The 21,577-nt window shown below is 43.9% G+C and overlaps 2 pseudogenes across 2 annotated transcripts in view; both read right to left on the reverse strand.

Annotated features, from left to right (window-relative positions):
* LOC309545902 overlaps positions 1 to 21,577 on the reverse strand; it is a 1,177,957-nt pseudogene that overhangs the window by 148,843 nt on the left and 1,007,537 nt on the right. The window lies entirely within an intron of this gene.
* LOC309545904 overlaps positions 1 to 21,577 on the reverse strand; it is a 39,118-nt pseudogene that overhangs the window by 1,334 nt on the left and 16,207 nt on the right. The window lies entirely within an intron of this gene.

Consider the following 21,577-nt stretch of genomic DNA (forward strand, 5'->3'; position numbering starts at 1 on the left):
GTGCTTTTTTTCCCACAAATAGAGCTTTCTTTTGGTCGTATTTGATCATCTCTGCGGTTTTTATTTTTTGCGCTATAAACAGAAAAAGACCGAAAACAATATTTTTTACTTTCTGCTATAAAACACATCCATTAAAAAAATATCAAAAATCTAATTTCTTCATAAATTTAGACCAATTTGTATTCTGCTACATATTTTTGGTAAAAAAAAAAATCCCAATAAGTGTATATTGATTGGTTTGCACAAAAGTTATCCCGCCTACAAACTATTGCATATTTTTATAGAATTTTTATTTATTTACTAGTAATGGCGGTGATTAGCAATTTTTATGGGGGCTGCGACATTGTGGCGGACAGATCGGACCCAAAACTGACATTTTTGACACTTTTGGGGGGACCAGTGATATTACTACAGTAATCGGTGCTAAAAATATGCACTGTCACTGTACTAATGACACTGGCAGGGAAGGGGTTAACACAGTGGGCGATCAAAGGGTTAAATGTGTCCCTTGGCCAGTGATGGCGAATCTTGGCACCCCAGATGTTTTGGAACTGCATTTCCCATGATGGTCATGTACTCTGCAGTGTAGTTGAGCATCATGGCAAATGCAATTCCAAAACATCTGGGGTGCCAAGGTTCACCATCACTGCACTAGGGCACTACAAGTCCCATGAGGCTTTGCAGTTAGAACTATGACTCCCATAGGCAGAGGCATGATGGGACTTGTAGTTCTGCAACAGCTGGTTTGCCGCCACTTTAACACCCCTACCCTAGGGGATGCTTTCTAACTGTGTGGGGGATGGACTCACTGGATAGACACAGAGATTGGTGTTCCTGCTTAGCAGGAACATAAGATCACTGTGTTTATCCTTGACAGAACGGCAGACTGCCTTGTTTACATAGGAAGACCACCGTTCTACCTCTCTGGTCCGCTGGACCCACTGATTAGCTCCCCCTGTGGCCAATCAGGGCACGTGTGTGCCTCTGCGCACAGGTATGTAATTTCACGCAATCAGTGCTTTAAGTGGGCAGGTATGCACTGGTACTAAGTACTGCCACTTCCAAATATGGCTCTTGAGCATACCGCCACCTCTCCTTGCGCCTTAGCGTACCAGTATGCTCATTTAGGACATCTACGCCCTCAATTGCCCCCCCCCCAAGAATATTTCCCACTCCAGAGCCAGACCAGTCACCACCAGTGAGTCCCCCTGCTCTGGAGTCCCAGCCCAGGCCAGGGGGGGATGCTCTGTGGGGACCCTGATGTGGGGTGGGGGCAACAAAATTTATAGGCTATAATAGAGTACCGGCACCTCTTTTGGGCCACTTAAAGCACTGCACGCAATAGAGCTGACCTGCTGCAGTAAATATGTGGCAGCTGGTCGGCAAGTGGTTAAATACAAACTGAGGACTTAAAGCTGACTTCTGGCTGCTAAAGATCACTACGCTGTCCTCCCATAGGATAAACGGGTCAAAAACTTTCCAAACACTGAATGCAGATGTTCTCTCTCTGTTGAAAATGTTGTTGCACCTGGCTGTTCCTTAGATCTCCAAGCAAGAGGTATTGGTATTGAGGAAACTGGGTTTTTCCACCTTGCTGCTTCTCCTCTCTCAGGCTCTGGGGTGTAGTGGTGGAAGTCACTCTGTCCCTTAGAGGATTCCTATGGTTTGTGTAAAGTCCTGCAATCTCATACATTACAATCATTATAGAATCCTTGCTATGGAACAGAAGACACAACAGGTACAGCATTCCCAACAACGTTCTGAGATGAGAAGGAGAGACACATTTTATCACAAGGCGTAGGAAGGTGCAGACTCTGCAGTTTTCCTATATCTATAAGTGGAAATAAACTATTACACCCACCAAATGAAGGTTCCAGTGCCAATGTATTCTAATACATTGATTAGGGCTCATTCACATGGGCAGAAAAAATGCTACATTTTAGATGCATGCAGTGTATAGTATTGTACACAGAAAAATGCAGCACTACAGTGCATCCGGAAAGTATTCACAGCGCTTCACTTTTTCCACATTTTGTTATCTTACAGCCTTATTACTAAATTAATTAACCACTTGCCGACCGCCTACAGTATATTTACTGCGGCAGTCAGCCCCGTACAGGCAAAGTGACGTAGTACTATGTCGCTAGCCTGAGAGCCTCTAAGGCGCGAGCACGCTCCCGCCCCCGCTCGTTCCCTAACATGTCCGCGCATGTGACCGGCAGACCCGATGTCCGCCGGCCACTGGCAATCTCCCAGGGGAGAGGGAAAAAGGCAGACGGTTGATGTAAACAAAGCCCCCTTCAACCACCCTGCACTCAGTACATAGCACACCCCACACCCCTCAACTCTGTACATAGCACACCCCTCAACCCTGCACCCTGTATATAGCAAACCCCTCAACCCTGCACCCTGTACATAGCGCACCCCTCAACGCTACACTCAGTACATAGTACACCCCTTAACCCTGTATCCTGTACATAGCGAACCCCTCAACCTTCCATTCTGTAGCGCACTCCTCAACCCTGTACTCAGTACATAGCTCACCCCTCAACCCTGCCGTCAGTACATAGCACATCCCTCAACCCTGCACTCAGTACATAGTGCACCCCTCAACGCTACACTTAGTACATAGCATACCCATCAACCCTGCACTCAGTACATAGCGCACCCCTCAACCCTGCACTCTGTACATAGGGTACCCCTCAACCCCTATTCTGTAGTGCACCCGCTAACCCTGCACAATGTAAGTAGCGCACACCTCAACCTTACATTCTGTAGAGCACTCCTCAACCCTGCATTCTGTACACAGCGCACCCCCAACTCTGCGCTGTGTATGTAGCGCACTCTTCAACCCTGCACTCTGTATTTAGTACACTCCTCAACCCTGTATGCTATTCGTTGCACCCTCTTCAATCTTGCACTCTGTATGTAGAGCACTCCTGAACTCTACACTCTGTATGTAGCAAACTCTTCAATTCTGCACTCTGTATGTAACGCATCCCTTAACTCTGTACTCTGTATGTACTGTATTCTTGAACCCTGCACTCATCATATTTTATAGATACGAGGAAGCTTTGTTTTGTTTAACCACGCCCTTAGGCTCCTCACAATGGTAAGACTTTGACCACACCCAGATTTTGCCACGGAATGCCGCCAGTCAGTTCCTGCTTTAAGTGTCCCTGATTCTGAGGTTCAGAAGTTAGGAGGTGTGCATATTTTATGCAGGATCTTGTAGCTTTGCAAGCATCCTGTCTATCATGCAGAATATATGCATTTAAACTTATAATTTTTTCTGCCTGTGTGAATGAGCTCCTAAAGAAGTTGTAAGGGCAGAAGGTGCATTCTATGCATTAAGATAAAAAAGCCTTCTGTGAGACCCTCCCCCTCAGCCTAATACTTACCTGAGCCCCTCTCTATCCAGTGATATCCACGAATGCCTCGGACGTCTGGGACTCTCCCTCCTGATTGGCTGAGACACTGCAGCGACGCCATTGGTTCCTGCAGCTGTTAATCAAAATCAGTCAGCCAATGAGGAGATAAAGGGGGCGGGGCCAGAACGCAGCTCCGTGTCTCAGTTGCCCCTATTGCAAGCTGCTTGATGTAGGGGCACTCACTAGGAGGGAGGGGCCAGGAGCAGCGAAGAGGGATCAGAGAAGAGGAGGATCGGGGCTGCCCTGTGCAAATAGAACTGCACAGAGGAGGGAAGAGTAACATGTTTATTTATTTTTAAAATAAGACTTTACAATCACTTTAAACACACACACATCTTTAATATATTCGTAACATCCTGTCCTAAACAGGGTTGTGATTTAAATTTATCTTTGCCAAGTGGTTGTTAGCCCAGCTGATCTATAGTGATTTTGCTCATTTTGTTTTTCCTTAAACTCAGTGAAGCTGTAGTTTCTTTCTGCTGCCAGTAGGAGTCACTGGTATCCCTAGCAATAGTATAAGACGTTACAATAAGGCTACATGTACACTAACATACCCCCTCCCCCCCCCCAGGGCAGTGCCCAGCCCCCATCTGATTAACTTAAAAATCCCTTGTCCATTGGCCTAGAAAATGGACATTACAGTTTAACATTTGGCTCCTATAGACTTCAGTGGGGTTTAACTCAGTACCCAAGCTTTTGTTAAAGAAGAGCTCCACAGGTGCAGGGTGCTGCTAATTCCCCGCTGACTTCCAAAAGTTCATTGGTGTGGGACTTTTTTCAACAAGTGCAGCAGACCGCATCATTGCTGTTTGCAATATCTGTCTAAGGTGGATCAAGCGTGGCCAGAACACCACCCGTTTGGGCACCACATGCTTGACAAGACATATGACGACCTGCCATGCAGTCCATTGGCAACAGCACCTGAAAGACCCACATCATAATAAAATGCATACTTCTCCTTGCTCCTCATCTGGGATCTCTACCCCTACTATACCTCAATAGTGATGGACGAACATCGGCCGGGGCGGTTCGCTAACGTCAGCCGCAAATTTTCTCAAAAGTCCGCAAACCGTTAGTTCGCGGTGGGCCCCATTGACTTTAATGGTAGGGGGGAACTTTAAAAACATTTAGGTCATATTTGCAGCCACAAAACACTTACTAGCTGTGCACAAATAGTCCCAGCCCATGGACAATGTCATAACAGAAGTATTGCAATTGGAAAAGTTGCCCTAAAATTTTTTATTTTTTTTTACAGCAAAAATTTTTTTACATTTTTTTTCATAAATCAGCCAGAACTGATAGCAGCCTGTAAATACATGTCAAATACATATAGGGTCCATTCGCACATCTGTAAAATGGGTCCGCATCCATTCAACAATTTGGCGGAACCTTTACAGACTCATTAATTTTCCATTCCAGTGTGAAAAATTAGGCATTCACAGGATAAAGAAGTAAGTGTCGGCCATTCCAGGCCCCAAAAATCAGCCCACATGCATTTACCTGACAGCAAAGAACATAGTATTCTGTGGCTGGAGGTACATTAGGCGTTCACAGGATACAGAAGTAAGTGTCGGCCCGTAAAGGCCCCAAAAAATAAGCCCACATGGGTTTACTTGACAGCTAAGAACGTAGCATTTGGTGGCTGGAGGTACATTAGGCATTCACAGGATAGAGAAGTAAGTGTCGGCCAGTATTGGCCCCAAAAATTAGCCCACATGGGTTTACCTGACAGCAAAGAACGTAGTATTCTGTGGCTGAAGGTACATTAGGCGTTCACAGGATACAGAAGTAAGTGTCGGCCCGTAAAGGCCCCAAAAAATAAGCCCACATGGGTTTACTTGACAGCTAAGAACGTAGCATTTGGTGGCTGGAGGTACATTAGGCATTCACAGGATAGAGAAGTAAGTGTCGGCCAGTATTGGCCCCAAAAATTAGCCCACATGGGTTTACCTGACAGCAAAGAACGTAGTATTCTGTGGCTGGAGGTACATTAGGCATTCACAGGATACAGAAGTGTCAGCCAGTATTGGCCCCAAAAAGTAGCCCACATGGGTTTACCTGACAGCTAAGGACGTAGTATTCTGTGGCTGAAGGTACATTAGGCATTCACAGGATACAGAAGTAAGTGTCCGCCAGTATAGGCCCCAAAAATTAGCCCACATTGGTTTACCTGACAGCTAAGAACGTAATATTCTGTGGCTGAAGGTACATTAGGCATTCACAGGATACAGAAGTAAGTGTTGGCCCATATAGGCCCCAAAAAATAAGCCAACATGGGTTTACCTGACAGTTAAGAACTTAGTATTTGGTGGCTGGAGGTACATTAAGCATTCACAGGATACAGAAGTAAATGTCGGCCAGTATTGGCCCCAAAAATTAGCCCACATGGGTTTACCTGACAGCTAAGAACGTAGTATTCTGTCCCTGAAGGGACATTAGGCATTCACAGGATACAGAAGTAAGTGTCGGCCAGTATAGGCCCCAAAAATTAGCCCACATGGGTTTACCTGACAGCTAAGAATGTTGTATTCTGTAAAATAGTATAGATAGCTACCAGGTAATTGGTTACCATAATCCCGTCATAAATTGAAAGAGAAACCCCCTTAGGTTTGTGGGACTTTAAGGGTAACAGTAAAGGCTCTCATAAGAGAAGTTTTAACGTGAAATAATTATAAAATTTTTTATTTTGTAAGGTTGTGGTTGTAACAGACAATCATCATAAACTGTACATGTTTAAGTCATAGACTCGAAAAAAAGCATGAATGATACAATACAGTTGTAGGTACATAGCAGAATCCAACGCGTTTCAAAATGTTTGTTTTAGTACATAAATCTTCCTCAGGGAGTCTGCATATGTTCCTGAAATACATGGTTAAATGTAAGTTCCAAGAAACAGAATATATATAAACATTTTACAATGAAAAGTTATTTATACATGAAAAAAGTATTATTAGCATCTGCGACCACATGTTGCCCTAAAGAGGTCCTGGAAAGCCTCTTGCTAGTCCAGGATACTCCTAGAGAGGAAACCTACTCCCAGAGATTGAAAGGGAAAAAGGAGAGAGGGGGAAAGGGAAGAAGAGGAAAGGAGAGGGGAAAGGAAGAAAGGGAGGGAAAGGGGGGGAAAAAAGAAAAAGGAAAAAGAAAAGAAAGGGGGAAGGATGAAAAGACCCCTTGTGTTAAAAAGACATACCTGCAAAACAGTAGAGCCCAAAAGAAGGTTCCCCTTCGGGGGGGTAAAGCTCCCATGCGTTGAGAGCTAGAGTCAGGTATAAAGATTTATTCTGTATCTGAAACAGTGAGTATGTTTACAACTGTCAGAGATCCAGGGTTAATGTAAGTATGTATATAAACATTGTTACAGAAGATATTCATGTAAATTCACCTGTTATGATGATTTTCATGTAGACATATAAAGAGGGGAAAAAGAAAAACGAAACCAGGAAAAATAGGGAAAAAAGAGAAAAAAGCAGATTTTTCCCAAGGAAATATTATCTTCCGATGTATATATCTCTCAGATTTATTAGAGTGGGATCCTATCAGGGGAAAAGAAAATGTATCTTTTCAGCTTTGGTAGATCAAGATAATGTATATATTATATTAAGTCATGTGATTGTAATAGCTCTTACCTCACTAATTTATTGGAGGGTGTGGGGTATCCCATCAGTTTCCAAGGGTTTTGGGGAAACCTATATCTTCCCAATGGGAATATAAATCCTTGCCTGAAAGGTATAGGACAGGGATAATATGCCTATATAGGTATACATTTTGCATATCTTATTATTACTTAAAAATAGGTATTCCACCTGAGAAGATCATACCGTTCTGATTGAAGCCTGTCGTCACCGTATCCAATGAGGACAGCGGCATATCATCCTATGAAGTATAGGATGTGATCTAAGGTTACTCGTCCTATGGATCCTGATAGTCACATAAGGAGAAAAATAAGATAAAACCCTCTTTTAATAAGTTGCCATCGTAGTTAGGAAAAAAGTTTTTAGTTATATAGGTCTCCTCCAGAGTACTCACTGTTATGTATGGATATCGGAGCGATAGGCGTTCTGTGTTGCATCGGAGAGATAGCTCTCCGTTCTGGCTCTCGGCGTCCCCTTAAGTATCCAAATGTCCAGAGTCTCGTGGTGATTCCCGCGGGAACTTTGTAAATAGTTACGTCATATCCGTCTTTTGCCACCGGAAGTTCCTCGGACTAGCGGTGACATCACATCCGCCCAAATCAAAGGCTCCGACGTGTGTCATTTCCGCCTGAAGTGCCCGGAGATTATTCCGCTGGACTGGCGGTGACGTAATATCCGCCCTTTTCTCTAATAGACTCCGCTGATATGTCCGCCTAAGTTGTAGCGGTATAGTCATGCGGTGGATACATAGAGGGGGGATAATTTTAATTAAATTTAATTTTTAATTGAAAGTGAAATAAACTTGTGAATGGGATAAATAATACCTATCTATATTATATATAGAGACTGTTAGTGGACACTTGTTTTAAAAAAGGGGAAATCTGTAAAAGATAACGCCCCAGGCACGGGTGATGCGTATATCCCCTGGAAAAAATTGACCAGGGGTTTCAGGATGAGACATATGGAGCATTGCAACCAAATGTTAACATCCCGGAAACGCTCGTTTCTCCAGATGTTTGAGGGGCCTATTGGTGGTCCCCATAGGAGATGTCTCACCCGTGCCGGGCTCTCATTTGCAGGGGAGCCCCCCGAGGGGAAAGAGAAAAAGGATGATATAAAAGCCATGTTGGTGTCAATTGCATGGACAGGGATACAAGTTGGCTGGTAGGCCTACACAATGGGAAGAAAAAGAGCAGAATCTAGAAAAGGGGGGTTTTTTCAAAAGGAGGGAAAGGAAAAACCCCTGATGCACAGGAGAAGAGGGGCAGGAGGGGCAAGAATTCCCCAATAGGGGGATCTTTGCACAGAAAAGACCCAAAACCGGTCTGTAGTTGTAAATCCACCCACCCACAGTTAACCTGTGACAAAAGGGAAAAATGTTAATCGCAGAATGCATCACATGTTTAATTTGGACAATTTAAATGTATATCCAATTTAGGATATATTAGTATATTATAATGTTAATGATTTTGTGACCCACTCAGAGATATGATATCTCATAAAATTTGGTATCTTAGTACTATCACATAATCACGATGGGGGGAGGGGGGAAGAGGGGGAGGGTTTGCAATGTAGTGATGGTCCTAGTTTGAATAAGGAGAAGGTATTTGAGATATAAGTGAGAAATTTACCCACATTTATATAAAGTGTGGAGTATATTTCCCAAAGGAAGGGGGACATAGAGAGTGGGGACCCTCAGTCTGTTTTCCCCGAGGAAAATCCCTCTAAAAAAGGCCTATAACTTTCCGCCTCATTTAGGCCAGGGGGGGTGGTTGCCGCAAGCCTAGCAATCCAGCGCATTTCCCGCTGGAGTAGCTGCTTGTTCCAATCACCCCCCCTGGCCGGTATATGTACCCTTTCAAGGGCATAAAAGGTTACCTTGGGGGTCCTGTATTTGTGTGTAATTGCCATATGCCTACCGAGTGGTAGATAGAGGTCTCCAATATTGAGACTCTGCATATGCTTATTGATGCGTTTTCCTAGTTCTTGCTTGGTCTTCCCGACATAGAAGGCCTTACATTCGCAGCGCATCAAATACACGACCCCCTTAGTTTTACAATTTACAAAATGTTTGGGTTGAAAAATTTCACCATTGGGCAGTGTGGTTGTTTTGCATCTGACTATCACTTTGCATTGATCACATCTACCACAGGGGAATGTGCCTTTTTGTTGACATGGGTCCTCTCTATTAGGGCCTTTATACTCACTTTGTACTAAAGTATCTTTTATAGAGGTAGCTCTTCTGTATGTGATAGCTGGGGCTGGTGTCACTATATGTTGGAGGATAGGATCCTCCCTGAGTATAGCCCAGTGTTTTTTTAGAATTCCATAAATATTCTCATGTTCAGTTGAGTAATTTAAAATTATTCTTGGTGGATTCCTAGAGGGTGCTTCTTCCTGTTTCTGAGGTTTGAACAGTAAGTCCTGTCTTTTTAGGATTTGTACTTTGTTGTAATTTTTCCTGAGACATGATCTGGAATATCCCCTTTCTAAGAGTCTCTGTGTCAATTTATTTGCCTTTTCTTTGAAGTCTTTCTCAGAAGAACAATTTCTTTTAATTCTTAAATATTGTGAGTATGGAATAGATCTCTTAAGGGGTTGGGGATGAAAACTTTCTGCATGAAGCAGTGTATTGCCAGCTGTGGCTTTTCTGAATAAAGTGGTTGATAGCTGACCATCATCCTCTTTGATGATGGTAATATCAAGGAAGTCCACAGATTTAAAGTCATATTTCATAGTGAAAAATAAGTTCATATTATTCTCATTCAGTTTAGTAAGGCACTCCTTAAGTAAATCCACCGGGCCATCCCATACCATGAAGATGTCGTCGATGTATCTCTGCCACAAAAGAAAGTGGCAAGAGTACATCGACAAGTCTTCATTGGTAATAATTTTGTGCTCCCACTCCCCCAGGTACAGGTTCGCGTAGGATGGGGCACAGCAAGTCCCCATTGCTACTCCCTGTACCTGGAGGTAGTGGGAGCCTTGAAAAGAGAACACATTGTGTTCATTGTGTTATCAAAAAATTTCTGCCTCTATAGTCCAACAATTTAATAACGAATACTATGCTATCATTGATGAAGCCAGAACTACTGGCACCATTACTACAGAGATATGGGAGTACATGAGGATATTACATCCACGTACTCCCACATTTTACTGTTTACCTAAAGTCCATAAAAACCTGAGAGATCCACCCGGCCGCCCCATAATATCGGGTAACGGTAGTATAACAGAAACTGCCAGCCGTGTTGTGGACGCCCACCTCAAACCCCATGTAATTGGTTTAACATCTTACACTAAAGACACTATTCATATGCTTCAAATTATAGAAAATGTCACCATTCCGTTAAACGCTATTCTAGTAACCATAGATGCAGAATGTCTCTATAATTCTATACCACACGACAAAGGCCTTTTGGCCATCAAAAATATTCTGCTACAAAGGGGACAACAAGAACCAAATTACAATAAATTTATTGTGGATTTGTTGAAATTTATCTTAGAACACAATGTGTTCTCTTTTCAAGGCTCCCACTACCTCCAGGTACAGGGAGTAGCAATGGGGACTTGCTGTGCCCCATCCTACGCGAACCTGTACCTGGGGGAGTGGGAGCACAAAATTATTACCAATGAAGACTTGTCGATGTACTCTTGCCACTTTCTTTTGTGGCAGAGATACATCGACGACATCTTCATGGTATGGGATGGCCCGGTGGATTTACTTAAGGAGTGCCTTACTAAACTGAATGAGAATAATATGAACTTATTTTTCACTATGAAATATGACTTTAAATCTGTGGACTTCCTTGATATTACCATCATCAAAGAGGATGATGGTCAGCTATCAACCACTTTATTCAGAAAAGCCACAGCTGGCAATACACTGCTTCATGCAGAAAGTTTTCATCCCCAACCCCTTAAGAGATCTATTCCATACTCACAATATTTAAGAATTAAAAGAAATTGTTCTTCTGAGAAAGACTTCAAAGAAAAGGCAAATAAATTGACACAGAGACTCTTAGAAAGGGGATATTCCAGATCATGTCTCAGGAAAAATTACAACAAAGTACAAATCCTAAAAAGACAGGACTTACTGTTCAAACCTCAGAAACAGGAAGAAGCACCCTCTAGGAATCCACCAAGAATAATTTTAAATTACTCAACTGAACATGAGAATATTTATGGAATTCTAAAAAAACACTGGGCTATACTCAGGGAGGATCCTATCCTCCAACATATAGTGACACCAGCCCCAGCTATCACATACAGAAGAGCTACCTCTATAAAAGATACTTTAGTACAAAGTGAGTATAAAGGCCCTAATAGAGAGGACCCATGTCAACAAAAAGGCACATTCCCCTGTGGTAGATGTGATCAATGCAAAGTGATAGTCAGATGCAAAACAACCACACTGCCCAATGGTGAAATTTTTCAACCCAAACATTTTGTAAATTGTAAAACTAAGGGGGTCGTGTATTTGATGCGCTGCGAATGTAAGGCCTTCTATGTCGGGAAGACCAAGCAAGAACTAGGAAAACGCATCAATAAGCATATGCAGAGTCTCAATATTGGAGACCTCTATCTACCACTCGGTAGGCATATGGCAATTACACACAAATACAGGACCCCCAAGGTAACCTTTTATGCCCTTGAAAGGGTACATATACCGGCCAGGGGGGGTGATTGGAACAAGCAGCTACTCCAGCGGGAAATGCGCTGGATTGCTAGGCTTGCGGCAACCACCCCCCCTGGCCTAAATGAGGCGGAAAGTTATAGGCCTTTTTTAGAGGGATTTTCCTCGGGGAAAACAGACTGAGGGTCCCCACTCTCTATGTCCCCCTTCCTTTGGGAAATATACTCCACACTTTATATAAATGTGGGTAAATTTCTCACTTATATCTCAAATACCTTCTCCTTATTCAAACTAGGACCATCACTACATTGCAAACCCTCCCCCTCTTCCCCCCTCCCCCCATCGTGATTATGTGATAGTACTAAGATACCAAATTTTATGAGATATCATATCTCTGAGTGGGTCACAAAATCATTAACATTATAATATACTAATATATCCTAAATTGGATATACATTTAAATTGTCCAAATTAAACATGTGATGCATTCTGCGATTAACATTTTTCCCTTTTGTCACAGGTTAACTGTGGGTGGGTGGATTTACAACTACAGACCGGTTTTGGGTCTTTTCTGTGCAAAGATCCCCCTATTGGGGAATTCTTGCCCCTCCTGCCCCTCTTCTCCTGTGCATCAGGGGTTTTTCCTTTCCCTCCTTTTGAAAAAACCCCCCTTTTCTAGATTCTGCTCTTTTTCTTCCCATTGTGTAGGCCTACCAGCCAACTTGTATCCCTGTCCATGCAATTGACACCAACATGGCTTTTATATCATCCTTTTTCTCTTTCCCCTCGGGGGGCTCCCCTGCAAATGAGAGCCCGGCACGGGTGAGACATCTCCTATGGGGACCACCAATAGGCCCCTCAAACATCTGGAGAAACGAGCGTTTCCGGGATGTTAACATTTGGTTGCAATGCTCCATATGTCTCATCCTGAAACCCCTGGTCAATTTTTTCCAGGGGATATACGCATCACCCGTGCCTGGGGCGTTATCTTTTACAGATTTCCCCTTTTTTAAAACAAGTGTCCACTAACAGTCTCTATATATAATATAGATAGGTATTATTTATCCCATTCACAAGTTTATTTCACTTTCAATTAAAAATTAAATTTAATTAAAATTATCCCCCCTTTATGTATCCACCGCATGACTATACCGCTACAACTTAGGCGGACATATCAGCGGAGTCTATTAGAGAAAAGGGCGGATATTACGTCACCGCCAGTCCAGCGGAATAATCTCCGGGCACTTCAGGCGGAAATGACACACGTCGGAGCCTTTGATTTGGGCGGATGTGATGTCACCGCTAGTCCGAGGAACTTCCGGTGGCAAAAGACGGATATGACGTAACTATTTACAAAGTTCCCGCGGGAATCACCACGAGACTCTGGACATTTGGATACTTAAGGGGACGCCGAGAGCCAGAACGGAGAGCTATCTCTCCGATGCAACACAGAACGCCTATCGCTCCGATATCCATACATAACAGTGAGTACTCTGGAGGAGACCTATATAACTAAAAACTTTTTTCCTAACTACGATGGCAACTTATTAAAAGAGGGTTTTATCTTATTTTTCTCCTTATGTGACTATCAGGATCCATAGGACGAGTAACCTTAGATCACATCCTATACTTCATAGGATGATATGCCGCTGTCCTCATTGGATACGGTGACGACAGGCTTCAATCAGAACGGTATGATCTTCTCAGGTGGAATACCTATTTTTAAGTAATAATAAGATATGCAAAATGTATACCTATATAGGCATATTATCCCTGTCCTATACCTTTCAGGCAAGGATTTATATTCCCATTGGGAAGATATAGGTTTCCCCAAAACCCTTGGAAACTGATGGGATACCCCACACCCTCCAATAAATTAGTGAGGTAAGAGCTATTACAATCACATTACTTAATATAATATATACATTATCTTGATCTACCAAAGCTGAAAAGATACATTTTCTTTTCCCCTGATAGGATCCCACTCTAATAAATCTGAGAGATATATACATCGGAAGATAATATTTCCTTGGGAAAAATCTGCTTTTTTCTCTTTTTTCCCTATTTTTCCTGGTTTCGTTTTTCTTTTTCCCCTCTTTATATGTCTACATGAAAATCATCATAACAGGTGAATTTACATGAATATCTTCTGTAACAATGTTTATATACATACTTACATTAACCCTGGATCTCTGACAGTTGTAAACATACTCACTGTTTCAGATACAGAATAAATCTTTATACCTGACTCTAGCTCTCAACGCATGGGAGCTTTACCCCCCCGAAGGGGAACCTTCTTTTGGGCTCTACTGTTTTGCAGGTATGTCTTTTTAACACAAGGGGTCTTTTCATCCTTCCCCCTTTCTTTTCTTTTTCCTTTTTCTTTTTTCCCCCCCTTTCCCTCCCTTTCTTCCTTTCCCCTCTCCTTTCCTCTTCTTCCCTTTCCCCCTCTCTCCTTTTTCCCTTTCAATCTCTGGGAGTAGGTTTCCTCTCTAGGAGTATCCTGGACTAGCAAGAGGCTTTCCAGGACCTCTTTAGGGCAACATGTGGTCGCAGATGCTAATAATACTTTTTTCATGTATAAATAACTTTTCATTGTAAAATGTTTATATATATTCTGTTTCTTGGAACTTACATTTAACCATGTATTTCAGGAACATATGCAGACTCCCTGAGGAAGATTTATGTACTAAAACAAACATTTTGAAACGCGTTGGATTCTGCTATGTACCTACAACTGTATTGTATCATTCATGCTTTTTTTCGAGTCTATGACTTAAACATGTACAGTTTATGATGATTGTCTGTTACAACCACAACCTTACAAAATAAAAAATTTTATAATTATTTCACGTTAAAACTTCTCTTATGAGAGCCTTTACTGTTACCCTTAAAGTCCCACAAACCTAAGGGGGTTTCTCTTTCAAAGAATGTTGTATTCTGTGGCTGAAGGTACATTAGGCATTCACAGGATACAGAAGTAAGTGTCGGCCAGTATATGCCCCAAAAATTAGCCCACATGGGTTTACCTGACAGCAAAGAAAGTTGTATTCTGTGGCTGAAGGTACATTAGGCATTCACAGAAAAAATAATTGTCGGCCCTGAAAGGCCCCAAAAATTTGCCATTCACTGGACATGAAATGCCTTTTATGCCGCTGTATTTAGCGAAGACAAGGACCAGGAATTGTGGGTGGATGATGGTGTGGCGGATATTTGTGGCCTGGCATGAAGAATTTCAATGAAACATGGTCTACTGGTCACATGTGTTGAATCCATGCCTCATTCATTTTTATAAATGGGAGGTAGTCTACGCTGTCATGAGCTAGGCGAGTGCGCTTATCGGTCACGATCCCTCCTGCTGCGCTGAACGTCCTTTCGGACAGGACACTGGACGGGGGGGCAAGCCAACATTTCCATTGCAAATTGTGCAAGCTCTGGCCAGAGGTTAAGCCTGCCCACCCAGTAGTCCAGGGGTTCATCACTCCTCAGAGCGTCCACATCGGCCGTTAACCCGATGACACCTGTCGGTCTAGGCGTTCCCTGATGCTGGATCTGGAGTACAGCTGTTGATGGTTCGAAGGAAGAAGGATCTCATATCTGAAGTGACCAAGACATCTTTAAACTGCTTCTCCTCCCCCATCCATGGATAACACCAGGGATCCCAGAAAGGTTTAAAGCATGCTCTTCTTGCTCCTCCTCATCCCCCCCAGCACCATCCTCCTTTTACTCCTCTTCAGACTCCTGCTGTTGACTTGTCTCAGATGGAGTAGCACCCACTGGGAATTCATCCAACATTGCAACTTCCTCATCCTCCTGCTCCGACGGCTTGATCAATGACATGACGCAATGCACACCCCAGAAAGAAGGCGTAAGGTACAATGTCAATGATGGCGCCCTGGCCATGACTGAGCAGTTTGGTGATCTCATCAAATGGCCGCAGAAGTCTGCATGCGTCCCGCATGAGCAGCCACTGGCGAGGTGAAAAAAACCAAAGCTCCCCAGAACCTGTCCTGCCGCAGAGTTCGTACAGGTAGTCGTTAGGCTGCTCCAGCAGAAACGTGCAGTTATCAAGCATATGAAACGTTGAGTCCCATTGCGTCAGGCAGTCACAAATAAGACGCCTGACGGGCAGGTTGTGTCGCAGCTGAATGTCAGCAAGGCGAACCATGGCTGTGTAAGATCTTCTGAAATGGCCCAAGATTTTCCTGGCCTGCAGCAAGACGTCCTGGACCCCAGGGTATTTGGCAATAAATCGCTGCACCACCAAGTTCAGGACGTGTGCCATGCATGGCACATGTGTTATTTTGCCCTGTTTCGGCGCACTCAGCAAATTGGCACCATTGTCGCACACCATGTTACCATCTGTCAAATTCAGCGGTGTCAGACACTGATCTGCCTGTGAACGCAAAGCTGAAAGTTGTGCAGGACCGGTGTGGCTCTTGGCTTCCAGGCACAACAGACGCAGCACAGCATGGCAACGTCTCACCTGGCATGTGGAGTAGGTTCTGGGGACCTTGGGCAGTGCAGCGGAAGAGACGGTAGCAGCGGAAAAAAGGAGGAGTCAGCCGAGGAGGAGAGGGAGGATGGAGGAGGAGGAGGAGAAGAGGCAGGCCTGCATGCAATTAGTGGCAGTACAACCAAATCTACACGGGTGCCACGAGTTACATGCTTGACGGCCGTCAGAAGGTTCACCCAGTTGGCAGTAAAAGTGATATTCCTTCCCTGCCTGTGTTTGCTAGACCATGTGTCTGTGGTCAGATGTATCTTGGCACCAACACGGTGGATACGGAACTGGCTAAAAGGGCGTGTCCAAAGGGTGGTAATAAACAGCGCGTACTCAGACTGGTCTGAGGTAGTAAGCGGGGTCCCCCAAGGCTCAGTCCTAGGACCAACCTTGTTCAATTTATTCATAAACAGCATTGAGGACGGCATCAGTAGTTCAATATCAGTTTTTGCAGATGACACAAAATTAGGCAGGACAATAACAGCACAGCATGAAGCAGATATCCTACAGAATGACCTGGACAAAATAACGGAGTGGGCAAAGACATGGCAAATGAGGTTTAACGTGGAGAAATGTAAGGTTTTACACTTGGGGACTAGAAACATAAAAGCACAATACACGTTAGGAGGGGAACCCTTGGGAGAATCAAAAATGGAGAAGGATCTGGGAGTCTTGGTTGATGATAGACTAGGCAACAGCATGCAATGTCAAGCGGCAGCTGCCAAGGCTAGCAGAATATTAGCATGCATAAAGAAAGGGATGTATTCCAGAGATAAGACTATAATCCTTCCACTTTATAAAACTCTGGTCCGACCTCATCTGGAGTATTCGGTCCAGTTCTGGTCACCAGTCCTCAGAAGGGATGTGTTGGAGCTGGAGAGAGTCCAGAGAAGGGCAACTAAACTAATTAGGGGATTGGAGGACCTTGATTATGAGGAGCGTCTGCAATCGCTTGATTTATTCTCCCTGGAGAAGAGACGTCTGAGGGGGGGACATGATAGCAATTTTTAAATATCTAAATGGGGATCTAGGCTTAGAAAAAAAGCTGTTCAGTCGAAGGGATTGCATGAGAACTCGGGGGCATACAATGCGATTAGAGGAGAAGCGTTTTAACCTCGGGCAACGTGGGGGGTTCTTTACTGTTAGGGCTACAAGATTGTGGAATTCTCTACCACAAGAGGTGGTTTCTGCGGGTAGTATGGTGGCTTTCAAAAGACTCTTAGACTTACATCTCAAGGATCAGAACATTCAGGGGTATGCAAGATGATTACAGCCACACACATCTACACAGGTTGAACTGGATGGACTTTTGTCTTTGTTCAACCTCACCAACTATGTAACTATGTAACTATGTAACACTGTGTGCCAGAGATATATTCACTTCCCGCTGAACATTGCCATACAGCTCTGGAATGCCCTTCTGCGAGAAATATTTCCTGCCTGGGACCTTCCATTGTGGTGTTCCAATGGCCACAAATTTCAGAAAGGCCTCTGAGTCCACCAGTTGATATTGCAGTAGTTGGTGGGCTATCATTTCCGACAAGCCAGCAGTCAAACGTTGGGCAAGAGGGTTATCCGGCGTCATCATTTTTTTATGCTCCAACATTTGGGCCACAGAAGCCTGCCTTTTTCCAGAGCAACGTGATGACGGCATCATGGAAGGTGGAGTGAAGGACAAATGTGAGGAGAGAGGAGAAGAGGATGGACGCTGAGAGCCTGGAGTGTGGCTTTGTGATTTCTGACAGTGTTGCTCCCACTGGGCTCGGTGATGGGAGTTCAGGTGCCTGCTTAAGGCGGTTGTCCCTAGGTGAGTGCTGGGCTTACCGCGACTTATGCGTTGACTGCAAAGGCTGCAGATGGCAACACTGTTGTCAGCAACGGACACATTAAAAAAAGCCCACACTGCGGAGCCATGTGCCAGCATCCTGGGAGCGTCAGATGTGACTGTACATGGTTGATGGCTCGCTCCTGATACATTTGCAGTCTGCTTTTTACCTCTTGTGCAATGCAAGTTGTGCCTGCCCCTCCTCCCTATCTGCCAGTCCGTCTCTCCCTCTGGACTCCCCTCCTCTTCCTCTCTTGTGGGCACCCACGTGACGTCCATAGAAACATCATCATCCACGTCACCTTCCCCACCACTAACAATCGAGATCTCGGAGTAGGCAGCAACAGTGGAGACCAACCTCCTTGGGCTGATCTGGGTACTGTCGTCAGACTGCTGAGTGGCGGCTGTGTCTACCTCCTCTTCCTGATCCGATGCCAACAATGGCTGCGCATCGCAAATGTCTTGTGATGGATCAGAAAATAATTCGAGACTCAAGGGTATGTGGTGGTGGTGGTGTTTGTGGTGGTGTCTTTGGGGGTGCACACAGCAGAGAGTGAAGAGGGTGCAGATAGAGAGGATGAGGAGTGTGCAGAAGAGGAGCAAAAGAGGCCACATTTTTGCAGGACTAAAATACAATCTTAGAAAAGTATACTGTTAAATAACACCCCACTTCAATATATGATATTTGGGGGGCCACAGTTTTATCACACCAGTTCTACAAATAATTGGCCAGTAACTGTTGTCACTGTGTGTAGCACAGTTAACACACCAAAAGAGGCCAACATTTTGCAGGACTAAAATACACTCTTAGAAAAGTATAATGTTAAATAACACCCCACTTAAATATGTGGTATTGGGGGCCACTGGTCTATCACACCAGTTGTTTAAAAAAATTGACCAGGGAGTTTGGCACTGTGTGTATCAGACTTGACACAGCAAAAGAGGCAATATTGTTGCAGGGCACAAATACACTTGTAAAAGTATACTCAGATAACACTCCACTTCAATATGTGGTATTGGGGGGCCACTGGTCTATCACACTAGTTATAATACATTAAAAGTGCTTTTGTCACTGTTTGTAGTATTGCTGCAGCAACGCTCAGTCACCACACCAGTCACAATGCTGCACAGTGCACAATACAAATTCACTATAATATGCTTTCTATATCACAAAGTATATTATACCGTGGATTGCACCCCTATATAGTGCACTGCACACCAATATCAAAAAAATTGCAGCCCTTTAAATGACTTTTATGGACATTAACAGAGCGATTTGTGTCACTGCAGATTTGTGCCTAGAGCACACTGGATACCTGTCCCTAAACTGAACAGAGACTGTACACCTATACCAAATAAATACCAGCCCTTTAAATGACTTTTGTGGACATTAACAGAGCGATTTGTGTCACTGTCTGCCGATCTCTAACTGTCCCTAAAGCACAGACTGGATACCTGTCCCTAAACTCAAAAGAGACTGTAGTAGATCTATACTGAAATACCAGCCCTGAAAAGGACTTTTGTGGATATAAACAGAGCTATTTGTGTCTGGAAATCTCTCACTCATGAACACAGCAGACCTTTCCCTACGCTGACAAAAAGCAGAATGTGAAATGTCCGCCTGCTCTGTTCTATTTATAAGGTAGGGGGCATGTCCATGTGCTGAAATGTTTCAATTGGCTGTCCCGTTCCACCTGACGGCTGTGTCATGGCTCTCCCCAATATAAACTAATACGGCCGCCGTGAACAACGCCATGTGTTCGCAAAATTGGCGGGTAGCGAACAAGCAAAATTAGCCGCGAACCGACCGCCGGGCGAACCGCAAAGCCATCTCTATACCTCAAGTCCTCTCAAAAACCTGCACTGAGAGGGATGATGGTATAGCAATGGGTGCCACAGGTACTTGCACCCAATCTGCTAGCAGTACACCACCTGTTGATTTGACCAGCAGGCAAATTTCCCTACCCCAGTTGCTGAACCGTAAAAAAAAACAATATGGTCCCAGCCAGCCACATGCTCAGCATCTAAATGCTAGCTTGGCCAAATTGCTATCACTACAATTGCTGTCTTTTCAACTGGTAGACTCTGCCCCCTTTCATGAATTTGCAGAATGTGCTGTACCACAGTGGCATCTTCCAAAAAGAAATGTATTTTCACGTAAGGCCATTCCAGCTCTCTACTGTCATGTGGAAGGCAATGTTTTGGCCTCGTTGGACAGAGCAGTCAGTAGGAAGGTTCACATTACTGCTGACTCATGGTCCAGCAGGCATTGTCAGGGGCATTACATTTCCTTCACAGGGCAATGGGTAACTCTGCTGGCAGCTGGGAAGGATGCAGGACTGAGTTCAGTGCTGGAGCTTGTTCTGCCACCACCCCTTTCAAAAAGCTGGTGCCTGCCACATCTGTCTGCTCCACCCCTTCTATTCTTCTTCCTCTATAGCCTCTTCTGCTGAATTATCCTCTGAAACAGCAGTGCTCCCTAAGCGTTCAAGGGGCTACGCAAGCAGTCAGGCTAAAAGATGCCATGCAGTGCTTCAGTTGGTCTGTCTAGTGCACAGGTGTCAAACACAAGGTCCTCCTCCAGACCTTGCGCTTTCTTCTTCCCAGATCCACCCACAACTTCTTCCTGACAGTAGCACAAGGTAAGGTGGTGTATTTGAACAAAATGGGTGAATATTGTGCTCAACAATATAGCTCACAAGAAAGTGCTCATGTGCATAATATGAGCAAGGGTTGAAGGGTTGATTCAGGCTCCTTGTCATCAGCATCTGGTTATATATTTTCTTGCTGATGAGGAGACAGCGTTAAGGATGGCTTGGAGCTTCCATGGATATCAATGCTGATTATGACCCCCTGTAATTAAGGGGTCATATCCCTCTGGTAAGAAGAACCTAATCCGAGCACTGGGTGAAGGTTTTGAGGTGAAGGCTTTTCATCAATTCCACCAAGTGCATGCTGATTCACATTGTTGAGATATTACTCTGAATTGAGCACCTTAAGGACTTTATTTATTCACTATATTTATTCACGATTTTTAAAATATTTAATATTTATGTAAGCTGTTTTTTGCTCTTATCCATTATTGCAGTTGTTGCTATTTATGGTTTTAGCATTTAGATCATATATCGGCTTCATATTATGCACATGAGCACTTTCTTGTGAGCTATATTGTTGAGCGCAATATTTACCCATTTTGTTCACATATATCACGTTTTCACTTTTTTTTATTGCTGCTCGCAGTGAGGAAGAAATTCCCACAATCACAGATTCATTAGTTATTTTTTCTAAGAGATTTTGCACTTTTTAGTGCTAAATTGTCAAATATCACCCAATTTGCGCAGTTCATTTTGCTTTTTACACCGTTTTTTTGTCATAAGGTGGTGTATTGTTATGTAAGGAAGGGTGGGTGACTCTTGACTTCTGATGGTGGGGGGGAAGGGGCTCTTGACATCTCATGTAAGGGTGTAAGGGGGTGTGGGGCGCTCTGGACATCTAATCTTACAGATAACCGGCCCTTTGAGGGCAACCTTAAAGCTAATGCGGCCC

This window comes from Pelophylax lessonae (genome assembly GCF_965119305.1).
Source record: "Pelophylax lessonae genome assembly, chromosome: 2".
Taxonomy (NCBI): Eukaryota; Metazoa; Chordata; class Amphibia; order Anura; family Ranidae; genus Pelophylax; species Pelophylax lessonae.